The sequence below is a fragment of the Kogia breviceps genome, chromosome 3 (genome assembly GCF_026419965.1).
Source record: "Kogia breviceps isolate mKogBre1 chromosome 3, mKogBre1 haplotype 1, whole genome shotgun sequence".
NCBI lineage: Eukaryota > Metazoa > Chordata > Mammalia > Artiodactyla > Physeteridae > Kogia > Kogia breviceps.
In genome coordinates this window covers 122,320,296-122,331,774 of record NC_081312.1, presented here as the reverse complement: position 1 = coordinate 122,331,774, position 11,479 = coordinate 122,320,296, and positions in this window count along the sequence as shown.

Sequence of the window (11,479 nt, the reverse complement as noted above, 5' to 3'; positions counted from 1 at the left end):
AAGGATGAATAAGCAGAACACAGAGGATTTTTAAGGCACTGAAGATACTCTGTACGATACTATAATGATGGATATGTGTCATTATACATTTGTCCAGACCCACTGAATGCATAACACCCTGAGTGACCCCTGATGTGAACTCTGGACTTTGGGTGATAATGACATGTCAGTGTAGGTTCATCAGTTGTAACAAATGTGCCCTCTGGTGAGGGGTGTTGATCATGGGGAGGCTATGCATGTGTGGGTACAGGGGGCATATGGGAAATCTCTGTACCTTCCTCCCAATTTTGCTATGAAACTAAAACTGCTCTAAGGAGTAAAGGCTATTTTTAAATAAATAAATGAATGAAAGAAAGGAAGGAAGAAAGAAAGAAAGAAAGAGAAACAAAGAGAGAAACAAAGAAAGAAGGAAGGAAGGAAGGAAGGAAGGAAGGCAGGAAGGAAGGAAAAAAATAAAGGAAGGAAGAAAGAAAGGGGCAAGATCAGAACAGTGTTCTTTTATGGCAGGGAAGAAAGAAAGTTACACACATATGTATATTTGTATGCATACACATACACACACATATGCATATAATATGTCCAGAATATAAATCAAAAAGTAATAATAGTGCTTGCCTCAAAAAAAAAGAAATTGAGCAACTGGGCCAGAAGAGATCATTTCACTGCCTATTCTCTGTGTCTTTTGATGTATGTACTTTATAAACAAATTACCTATTCAATAAATAAATCAAATCTTTAGAAATAATAGGTTTCAAAGGCTTGTGACCAATTTGACTCCACTTAGACTCTCGAGGAATTGAAGGGAGGGTTCCGATCTGGTCGGGGGAGGGAAGCATGTCTGGCCGGGGTCAGGAGGGGTCTCTTCAGACACTAACCATAGCTGGAAATGCAAAGAGCAGGGGCTAGCCCTCACAGGAGAGAATGGTGAAAGCTACTTAGGTAGTTGTTGGCGCAGCATGTGAGCTGAGAGCAGAAAGAGGGATGGGGGACAGGTAGGGAAATGGACCACAGACCCAGCTCACACTGGGGGCACAGAGAGCTAGGGGAGCCTAGGGAAAATGGCTACGGCTCCTGGGCATGGAGGCACAGTCAGCCGCCACAAGCACATACTCCTCCGTGCCTGCTGGAGAGGGCAAGGCCAGAGACACAGCATATCCCCCCAACAAAAGGCCAGGAAGAGAAGAAGGCCAAGGAGCTGACAGCTGAAGCACCCTGCAGTCCGTGCACGTGGAATGTCCCATTCCCTCAGGTTCTTGCTAGGTGACTGGCTAATTTGTTAAATTAATTGAGACACACAATCAGGCATTATTTCATGAACACCTCATGGGGGCACATAGGATGTTTCCTCTTGAATCAACTTGACATTGCAGTATTAATAGCTGTTAATTGTTTAATTTGTTCATCCTTCCCAGGGGTGATTGCCTTTTAACTGGCACTTCAGACACTCAAAGGAATGTGTGTCTATGGGAAGTTATTTCAGGGCTGTGACAGGATGAGAGAGGAGAGCTATTTGGGACAGAAGGCCTTCTCCGTACCCTTCAAATCCCATGACAAAGGGGATTACCCATTTCACCCATCTTTCATCCCAGGTTGTCCCTGGAAAAAGACTGAGGACCACTTTCAGGGAACAAAAGTAACTTGGAATGGAGTCTGCCAGTGCCTGCTCTGTACTCCAAGGCTAAACAAAGGGCCAGTGTCACCTGAATGGCTCAACAAAGCACCATTGACTTGGGGGTCTGTCAGTCAGACATATTCCACTGGCATCATTTAGCTGCCACAATATGTCAGGTCTGTAAAGAAATAGTTGCTGGGTCCCAAGAGAATCAACATTCAACACAAGGCGTTGCAAGGGTGCCGGAGCGTTCCTTCCACCCTACCCCCCACCCCCACCCCCACCCCCGCCTGCCACTATGAAATTGTAAGAACTTCTCCAACCCAAGACACAAAAAGAAATATTAACTGCTTTTCAAGGACAAAGACACTTCCTTTGTGTTGCCACAGACAATGAAGAACTCAGCCAGTCTAGTGCAATTTACCATGATCGCCCATCATTCAGTAGAGCTTACCAACCCTCCTAGTGACTGGCTTCTTTTAGCATTCAAGGTAGGGAAACTCCGTTAGCCTCTCAATTGCCCTGGTGCAATTATTGTATTGATTTGATGCAGCATTTGCTCCACGTTTAAGGTGGTTTGTTTTTTAATTTGCAATTAAATCAAATGATCCCTCTTTGCTAAGATGATTGACGCTTGTTTATATTCTGCAGGGAGCAATGAAGGCAACTTTTATTTAGCATCATAAAGCATGCAGGGTGGAGAGATTAAAATTTTCAAGCAACTCAATTTCTTGCCTAGCTCTTCAGCCTGTAAAAAATATCAAACTACATACCCATTCGTTGTAAAAATGGTACAAGGGATAATTAGTGCTTTACAGTGATAATCTAATGAAGTCACAAAGCAAGCAACATTGGAAAGATAATGTTATGGGATGAATGTTTGTGCCCCACCCCCCAAATTCCTATGTTGAAGCCTTAACCCCCAATGTGGTAGTGTTTGGAGGTGGTGTCTTTGGGAGGTGATCAAGATTAGATGAGGTCATGAGGGTGGGCCTTTCATGATGGACTTAGTGTCCATATAAGAAGAGGAAGAGAGAGAGAGATCTCTCTATACATTCACACACAAAGGAAAGGCTGCGTGAATACACAGTGTGAGGGCAGCTGTCTGAAAGCCAGGAAGGCAGCTGTCTGAAAGCCAGGTCTGATCTTGGACTTCCCAGCCTCCAGGACTGTGAGAAAATATATGTCTTTTGTTTAAGCCACGCAGTCTATAGTATTCTGTTATATCAGCCCAAGCTGTGTAAGACAGATTAAAAACTGGAAGAGCCGGGGCTTCCCTGGTGGTGCAGTGGTTGAGAGTCCGCCTGCCGGTACAGGGGACGCGGATTCATGCCCCGGTCTGGGAACATCCCACGTGCCGCGGAGCGGCTGGGCCCGTGAGCCATGGCCGCTGAGCCTGCGCGTCCGGAGCCTGTGCTCGGCAACGGGAGAGGCCACAGCAGTGAGAGGCCCGCGTACCGCAAAAAAATAAATAAATAAAAAATAAAAAAAACCTGGAAGAGCCACAAGAATAATTAGTGATTTTGTCACATCTTCCTTTCTGGATGATCTCCAAGTACTTGACCCACTCAATTTCTTTCCAGCCTCTGATATGTGTACAGTTAATTATTAATTAATGGTTCAGGCTATAGGTGACCAGGAAAAGTCAGGGCAATTAAACTCCTTTTAATGTTTTAAAATGATATTGACATTTAACATTCTCTCCCTATCAAGTGACGACTAGGAAAATAGTCAATAAAAGATCAAGGAAAAAATAGAAAGGAAAGGAAGTACTATGCTATGAGTTACATTGTGCCCCCTCAAAAAAAGATACATAGAAGTTCTAATCCTCAGTACCTCAGAACCTGACCTAATTTGGAAATTGGGTCTTTACTGCAGTAGTCAAAATGAGGTCATGACGGTGGGTCCAAATCCAAAATGACTGGTGTGCTTATAAAAAGGGGAAAATTGGACTCACACAGTGGGAGACCATGTGAAGACACAGGGAGAAGACAGTCATGTGACCAGAGTGATATATCTACCAGCCAGAAAAATGCCAAGCATTTCCAGAAAATTCCAGAAGCTAGAAACCACAAGGAAAGATTCTTCCCAGAGCCATCAGAGTGAAAGGCCCTGCCAACACCTTGATTTTGGACTTCTAACCTCCAGAACTGTGAGACAATAGATTCCTGTCTTTTAAGTCACCTAGTTTTGGATACTTTCTTACGGCAGCCCTAGGAAACAAACACAATATCATATTAAATATATGCATTAATTGCAGGTCCTATCCCAATTTATGAAAAACTGAAGTGTGAAAGGTAGCTCCATTTCATGAGTGAACAAACAGAATATAGATCCAAAAAATGTATGTTTGGTGAGGCAACTGTGGGGATGTTAAGAAAACAAGAAAAGCACAGATGGAAAAAGAATCCAGAAGTAAAGTTAGATGCAAAATACATAAGATTTTTTATGCTTTGCTAAAGCATTGTAAGTTTTGTTCTGGGTTTCCTAGTGACCAATTTAAAGAAAGAAACCTAATCAGTTACATAGCACACTTTCCACATGGACAGAAGGAAGAATAGTTATCAGGAGAAACAATGTTATTTCTGATACTAAAGCCTAAGAGATAGTTAATTAAAAGACTTGTCTGATTACTGAATTTATATCCTTAGCAATATCCTTCATCCCATAAACACACTGTCTAGTTCTGAATTATATAGGGCTGTATTTTATAACGTCTTTGATTTTTAACCAATGACTATGCAGGATGGTAAAAGCTGTGATTTTCAAAGCTAAATGGATGTCAATTGGTTTATAACTCTCTAATGATGAAACTTAGGCCAGAGATAAAATCTACAATATTTTAGGCAGTGGTACCCAAATGCTAGTCCACAGACTAGATGCATCAGGATCATCTGGGGATCACCTTTAAAAAGATACAGATGCCTGGACATCACCCCTGGGAATCTAATTCATTGGACAGACAATTCTGGTGCTGAGCCAAGTGTAAAAACCATTCCTCTAGAGGATGATAGCATGCATATCCTCAGGCAAGCCTCCTGATATATTAGCATTATTTCCCTCAGTACAGATTTTGATAACTCTTGGACAAAAGAGAACTCATGGTGAGACTCCCAGCCAATTACTTGTTACTTCGGTGTGCAAATGTAGAGAACCACTTAACCAATCACCCCCAAAAGATTGTGTTCTGGAGCTAAAGTGACTCATTATCCACCCGTCCATGTGCCCAGGGAACTGGAAGAGTATGGGACTCAGGGCTTGGTCGGAATCCCTACCCATCCCTTTATTAGCCACGTGGCTTAGTTAGGTCAGGGGACCTCTCTAGGTTTCACATGGCCTAGAGAAATGGGAATGACAAGGCCAGCCTCATAAATTTGTTGTGATGATGAAACAAGAAAGTCTATGTGACACTCTTAGCAAAATGCCTGTGTGGTAGAAAAATCCAATAAAGGAAGCTTTTCATTGCTTACTTTTATTTTAGGAAATACTCTTTTTCTGTGACTATATCCCAGGACATCACCATCCCTGACAGTAAGATGAACCATTGAGATGCTAGACCACAAATGAGAATTGAGCACCAAGGTACCACAGGTGGGTGTCCCCTGGTGACCACTAGCCCTTGGTAATGGCATCTTCCCCATAGCCCGGTTGGAAGACAGAAGGGCAAGTATGGAGAACACCACATGTAACCGAGCGGAGACTGTTGTTACAAGAATGAGAACGGTTATGGGAGCAAATGACTCAAAACCTATAAAAATAAACCTGACTTCACTTGCAGCACTTAAATGCAGTGAGGACCCAGGAGGCCTCCTGGAGAATGGTTCATGTTATTTTTATTTAGTGAGGGTCTTTTAAATCCTTTATTGGTTAATCCTCCTATTGGCTGGATAGCTCCTTCTTGTAGGATCATAAAGCTAGGTGTAATCTCGGATGGGCTATTTGAAGGCCTTATTCTCTGCCTCCAAGCACTTGTTCGTGTAAACTTGAGTGTCCAAGGTACCCAAAGTGTGGAGGCAAGGTAGCTGATTTCTATGCCTTCCAAAATCGTGAGCTCATGGCAGGGGTGGGGAAAGAAGGTAGCAGAGGCAGAGAACTGTGCAATTAGCAGCAAGCTCATTAAGCGACTCTGGGGACGCTACACAGCTGGCAACATCAGTTTGATCTCCGCTACATCTATTTGACTATGATGTAGCCATTTACACACATCTATAGAGTTCATAGTAACAAGGGAATTGCTTATTCCACACTGCCCTGCATATTCCGTATAGGAACAACAGCTCCACTTAACTGAGGACAAACTCCCACTCCTTATTTTATATATATCATCTCAGCAAACCAACACCCTACAGTGCAAGCAGTGTTATCCCAACCTGAAAGATAGGGAAAGTGAGAGAGAAAAGTTAAGTCATTTGCCCAGGGTTTGAGTGGTAACACCAGGATTTAAACCTCTGCCTATCTGACCCCAAAGCTTGCACTTTCATTCTCCCTACTGTGTAGCCAACCAGCTATGGCCAACACAAACAATTAGAAGGAAATAGATCAGGAATACAAACATCATATGATATCGCTTATATGCAGATTTTTTTAAATGATACAAATGAAAAGATTTACAAAACAGAAACATACTCACAGACTTAGAGAACGAATTTATGGTTACCAGGGGGGAAGGGCTGGGGTGAGGGATAGGTTGGGTGTTTGGGATTGGCATGAACACACTACTATATTTTAAAATAGATAGGGCTTCCCTGGTGGCACAGTGGTTGAGAGTCCGCCTGCTCATGCAGGGTACAGGGGTTCGTGCCCCAGTCCGGGCAGATCCCACATGCCGCGGAGCGGCTGGGCCCCTGAGCCATGGCCGCTGAGCCTGCGTGTCTGGAGCCTGTGCTCCGCAACGGGAGAGGCCACAACAGTGAGAGGCCCGTGTACCGCAAATAAAAATAAAAATAAATAAATAAATAAAAATAGATAACCGACAAGGACCTACTGTACAGCACAGGGAAATCTCAATATTCTGTAATAACCTAAATGGGAAAAGAATTTGAAAAAGAATAGATACATATATATGTTTTTTAAAAAGAAGGAAATACATCAGTGTGATTATATCTGAATTCTGGGCATTAAAAAAAATGTTTTGCATTTTGTTCAGAAGGATTGTAAATTTCTTTCATAATGATGAACATTAAACCTATTTTTGTAAATCCCCTTCCTACGTGACACCTCAGCAAACATAGGAGACCTCAGGCAGATCTAGGGTTGGGCCCTGATTCCCACCTGGGGTCTTTGGTAGCCCCATTCTTATGGGTGCTCTCGAGACAGGACTTGAGTTGTTCAGACTTCTCCTCTTTCCTCTCTGGCTGTTCTCCATCACCAACCAAACCAGCACTGGAAGAAGGACCTGATGCTGGTGAGGCCAGGAGCTCTTGCCCTTTAGAGACTGGATTTGTTTCCTGTAGCTGCTGGAACAATTTACCAAACTGGGTGGCTTTAAAAAGCCGAACTTTGTTCCCTCACAGTTCTGGAAGCCAGAAGTTTGAAATCCAGGTGTCACCAGGGCCATACTCCCTCCTGAGGCTCTAGGGGATGTTCCATTCTTTGCCTCTCCCAGCCTCGGGTGGCTCCAGGCATTTCTTGGCTTGTAGATGCATCACTCCAATTCTGCCTCCATGTTCACATGGCCTTCTCCTCTCTGGTCTATGCCTCCTCTTCTATCTTTTATAAGGACACTTGTCATTGGATTTAGGGCCCACCTGGATAATGCAGGATGATCTTATCTTTAATTAAAATCCTTAACTTAATTACATCTACAAAGACACTTTTTCCAAGAAAGTTCACATTCACAGGTTCCGGGGATGAAAATGAGGACGTATGTTTTGCGGGGGGAGTTACCATTTAGGCCACAATTGAGACCATCCCTCTTTCTAGCCCAGGGCTCTTGACAAGAGGCCACGGAGGCACACACTGGATTCACATTTTGTAATGTCATTTGTCCCAAGTTTCAGCACCAAGTGTTGAATCGCCCACATCAAATGAAGTAAATTCTGCTGCCAATTTTAAGCATAGCTCTCTCCCTCTCCTCCCTAATATAGCAACATCTCTTGTACAACAGGTTATGATTGATTTTGAACAAAGCAGTGTCTTTTTAAGTTTCTGAGACCCAAAATCTCTCTTTCATTTTATGGTAACTGTTAGGGGCTTTGTTGGCAAGGATGACAGGAGTAATCACCCAAGAACAGATTTCTAGGTAATTTATACTTAGACAATCCAAACCTAATTCCTGAGTGACCTACACTGTGTCTAAGGAGCCTGAAATAATCACGTATTTACCCTTTACCCTGAAATTAGATGGTACTTACTATGCAATTACCTAGCCACTAAGTGACAATTACCATGTAATTAAATGGTCATTGCTTACCATATTATTAAATAGCATTGACATGATATTCGTTCTGCAGAACCTTGCACTGTTGCCACACAAGTCAGCTCCCCACCAAGAAAGTACAGTTGTTCGTGGGAAGCTCTGCCTTTTGCTTTGATGGCTTTCAAGTTGGCAGAAATTCCCGAGGCCATGTGCCTCTAAGGAAGCTGAGAAACAACCAAAGCTGGGCACAGATGTAACATGGCCTGCTGGGCCTGAGCCTCTCGCCAGGCTGGAGCAGCACCTCTGCAGCCCAGCCCCAGGCCAACACTAGGACATCTGGGTGAATTCCTCAATCCTTCTATGAGAACATTCTGCAGAGGAACAGTAGATATCATGTTCTTTCTCTCCCAGATGTGGTACCTACACAGGGGCAGAGCATGCTGGGAGAGACTGAAGCCCTAAGTAAAGCAAGAGCTTTATTTCAGCCTGGGAGAGACCATCACTAAATCATCAAGATAAACATAAGCTGCCTCATAAGTTCCATGAGGACAGGATCTTTTTCTATCTACCTTATTTATTGCCTTATCACTAACACCATTCCAGGCCCATTGTAGATGCTCAGTAAATATTATTTGGATGTATTTATTATTTATTTATTTATTTATTCATTTATTGGTATGGATCTATTACATGCCACCCACTATGCACTGAAAACTTTTAAGGACACTGAGTTTTGATGGAGTCTCAGAGAGGCTGAGTCACTTGCCCAAGGTCATTATACAACTAGTCAGTGGCAGATGCAAGACTGAACTCAGGTCTATCTGACTCTAAATGCTATGCTCTTCCTACAACACCATGTCTTGGCCACATACAACCTCAAACCACCCCGGATGCTTAGAAAGACTCAGAAGAGCTAATGGCTTCCCCGGATGGATCACTTTTGGGTCTAAACCTTCTTTATGTACAGCAACCATAATAGTTTCTATAACCTGTTATTCACATTTAGGAAATGAAGGAAGTGGAGCTCAGAGAGATTAGTTCAGCTCCAAAGTCACACTGCTAGTAAGTGAGGTTGAACTTGGACTCAGAGGCCATACATCTGCCTGGTGTTACTGGAGAGAGGCCGAATGCCTACCTCAGGCCCTTATATTTTTATCATTAAATTGTTATATCTTTGGGTCAGCATTGTTTCCAGATGTTACTGCTAAAATGTAACATCTCACTAGAACTTTCTAACACCCTAGATCAAATTACCTAGCCTCCAAAGACAAACTCAGGGGGAAACATGAGACCAGAGAGGAATGGATTAAGTTTGAAGTTGTATAGAGGAAAAGATTCAGGTGATGAATAACAAATAGGTCTCATCTTCAAAGTCAACTCTGATCAATAGATAGCAGCAGCCTGGAGCACCGTATTGCAAAGCCTTCTGAGGTTGTTTTAGGGCTCAGCAGGATAAGGTATCGTGATCGATCTGTGATGTCTGCTATGGACCCTGATGAGGAAGCAACTGCACACGGGCCTGGTCTTTACCATCTCTGATCTAGACTGTGGGATTCTACAAAATAAGGTCAGGTTTGGAAATTGGCAGGGCTGGGGAGAAGACAATGAGTGAGGCCAGAAGACAACTAAACAAATAAGCAGTCAAAGATATTTTTTCCCTCACATGCAGGTGCTCAAAAGAGAAAGTGAAAAATAGAGTGTCAGTAAAATAAAAACTACTAGTCAGGAAACCTTGCTTCCAGTCTCAGCTCGGCTGTCAGTTAACTGTAAGACTTTGACCCCATCACTGCCTCTGTGTCTCAATTTCCTCACCTGTAAAATGAAGATATTTGAGTAGCAAATCTCCAAACCACTTCCAGTTTCAGGATTCTTAAGCTTAGAGTGCATGGCACTGAATTGAGTGAGAAGAAGGGAAGAATAGAAGAAGGAGAGAAGTGGTAAAAGCTGATCAAACACTTTCCTTATTCCCTATAGGAGGGGTATCAGAAACAAGGTGGAAACCAATACTTCTGTTCTGGTCATGTTGAGTTTTAGACATCGATTCAACGTCCAAGCAGAGATGTCAAGTAGCAATTGAATATATAAGTCTAGAGCTCAAGGGAGATGCCTGGGTAGAAGAAATAAACTTGGGAATCATCAATAAACAGAGGGGGCTGGATAAGATCCCTTGGGGAGAGAATGAAACTAGGGAACAGAAGAGGGCCCAGTGGTGTTTCCAGGGTTTAGAATTTAAGAAAAAAGGGAGGAGCCACAAAGACTCAGAAAGAATGTCTAGTGAGATAGTGAGAAGCATAGGAAGAAAGGGTTTCAAGAAGGCAGTTGTCAGCTGGGTCCAATGCAGCTAAGAAATGGAGTTACATAAGGAAGGGGAATTAGCTTGGCAAGTTATATCATGGATGACCTTAATAAAGACTGTTTAAGGGAGTGATAGGGACAAAACCTGGTTAGAATGAGCAGAGCCGTAGGTGACACTAGAACAGTGCCTTAGAGGAAGAGAAAGTGAGGACAGCAAGTATGGACAAAATACCTGGGCTTGGGGGTCACATGGCTCATAGCTCATTGTTGGCTTATAATGTTTTTTTGAGAATGTAGGTGAAGGGGTCTGTCATAGCACTCGATATTGTAGGTGCTCAAAAATATAAATTCCTGTTCCTTTAATTCACCTGCATTTAATCAGTCATTTTCCACAGAGATGCCTTTCTGACAACTTGTCAGGGCCCCCTTTCAGAGTCTAGTATTAAAAGTCTTTTATCTTGCCCTTGGCCCTGGAGGAAACTGATAGACCTGTTAGGCTTGCCTGCTCATCCTTTCACCTCCCATGGTCCTGCTGGATGGATATCTCATCAGGCAGGCCACTGCTAAGGCCAGAAGATGCCTTATTCAAGGAAAGGAAATTAATCATGTACAAATAACTTCTAAGGAAACCCTGCCAAGGACGGTATGTGAGAGGCCCATGAATACTGCAATGAGGGCTGTCATCCTCAGCCACAGGTTCTACCAACCCTTCTGCAGGAATTTTACAGTCAACATCCTAGTGCTACCAAACAAGTATGGTTACTGACTCATTATTCATCTTACTTGCCTGCAGCAGAGACACCAGACTATCCATAGTAGCTGGTGATATTCATACTGACCAATCCATCCATCCATACAACCATCCGTCCATTGATTTGTTCAACCCACACCTTCTGAGCACCCATTTGCAGAGCTCTATGCTCCATGTTGTGGGATATGCAATGAAGAGTATGACATTTATGCAAAACTCATAAACAAATATTTATTGAATATCTACTATGTGCTAGTGTTCTAGGCTCTGAGGTTCAGCAGTGAACAAAACAAACTAAAATCCCAGTCCTTATAGAGCTTCTATATTCTAATAGTTCTGGGCCCTGGGCTCAGACATCTTATAAAACAGGTTGGGAAAGGATAACAACTAAAGACTGAAATCCCCATAGACCAAAGCAAATAGTTAAATGTCTGTCAAAAGGTTCAAGTGGTGAATGTATTAG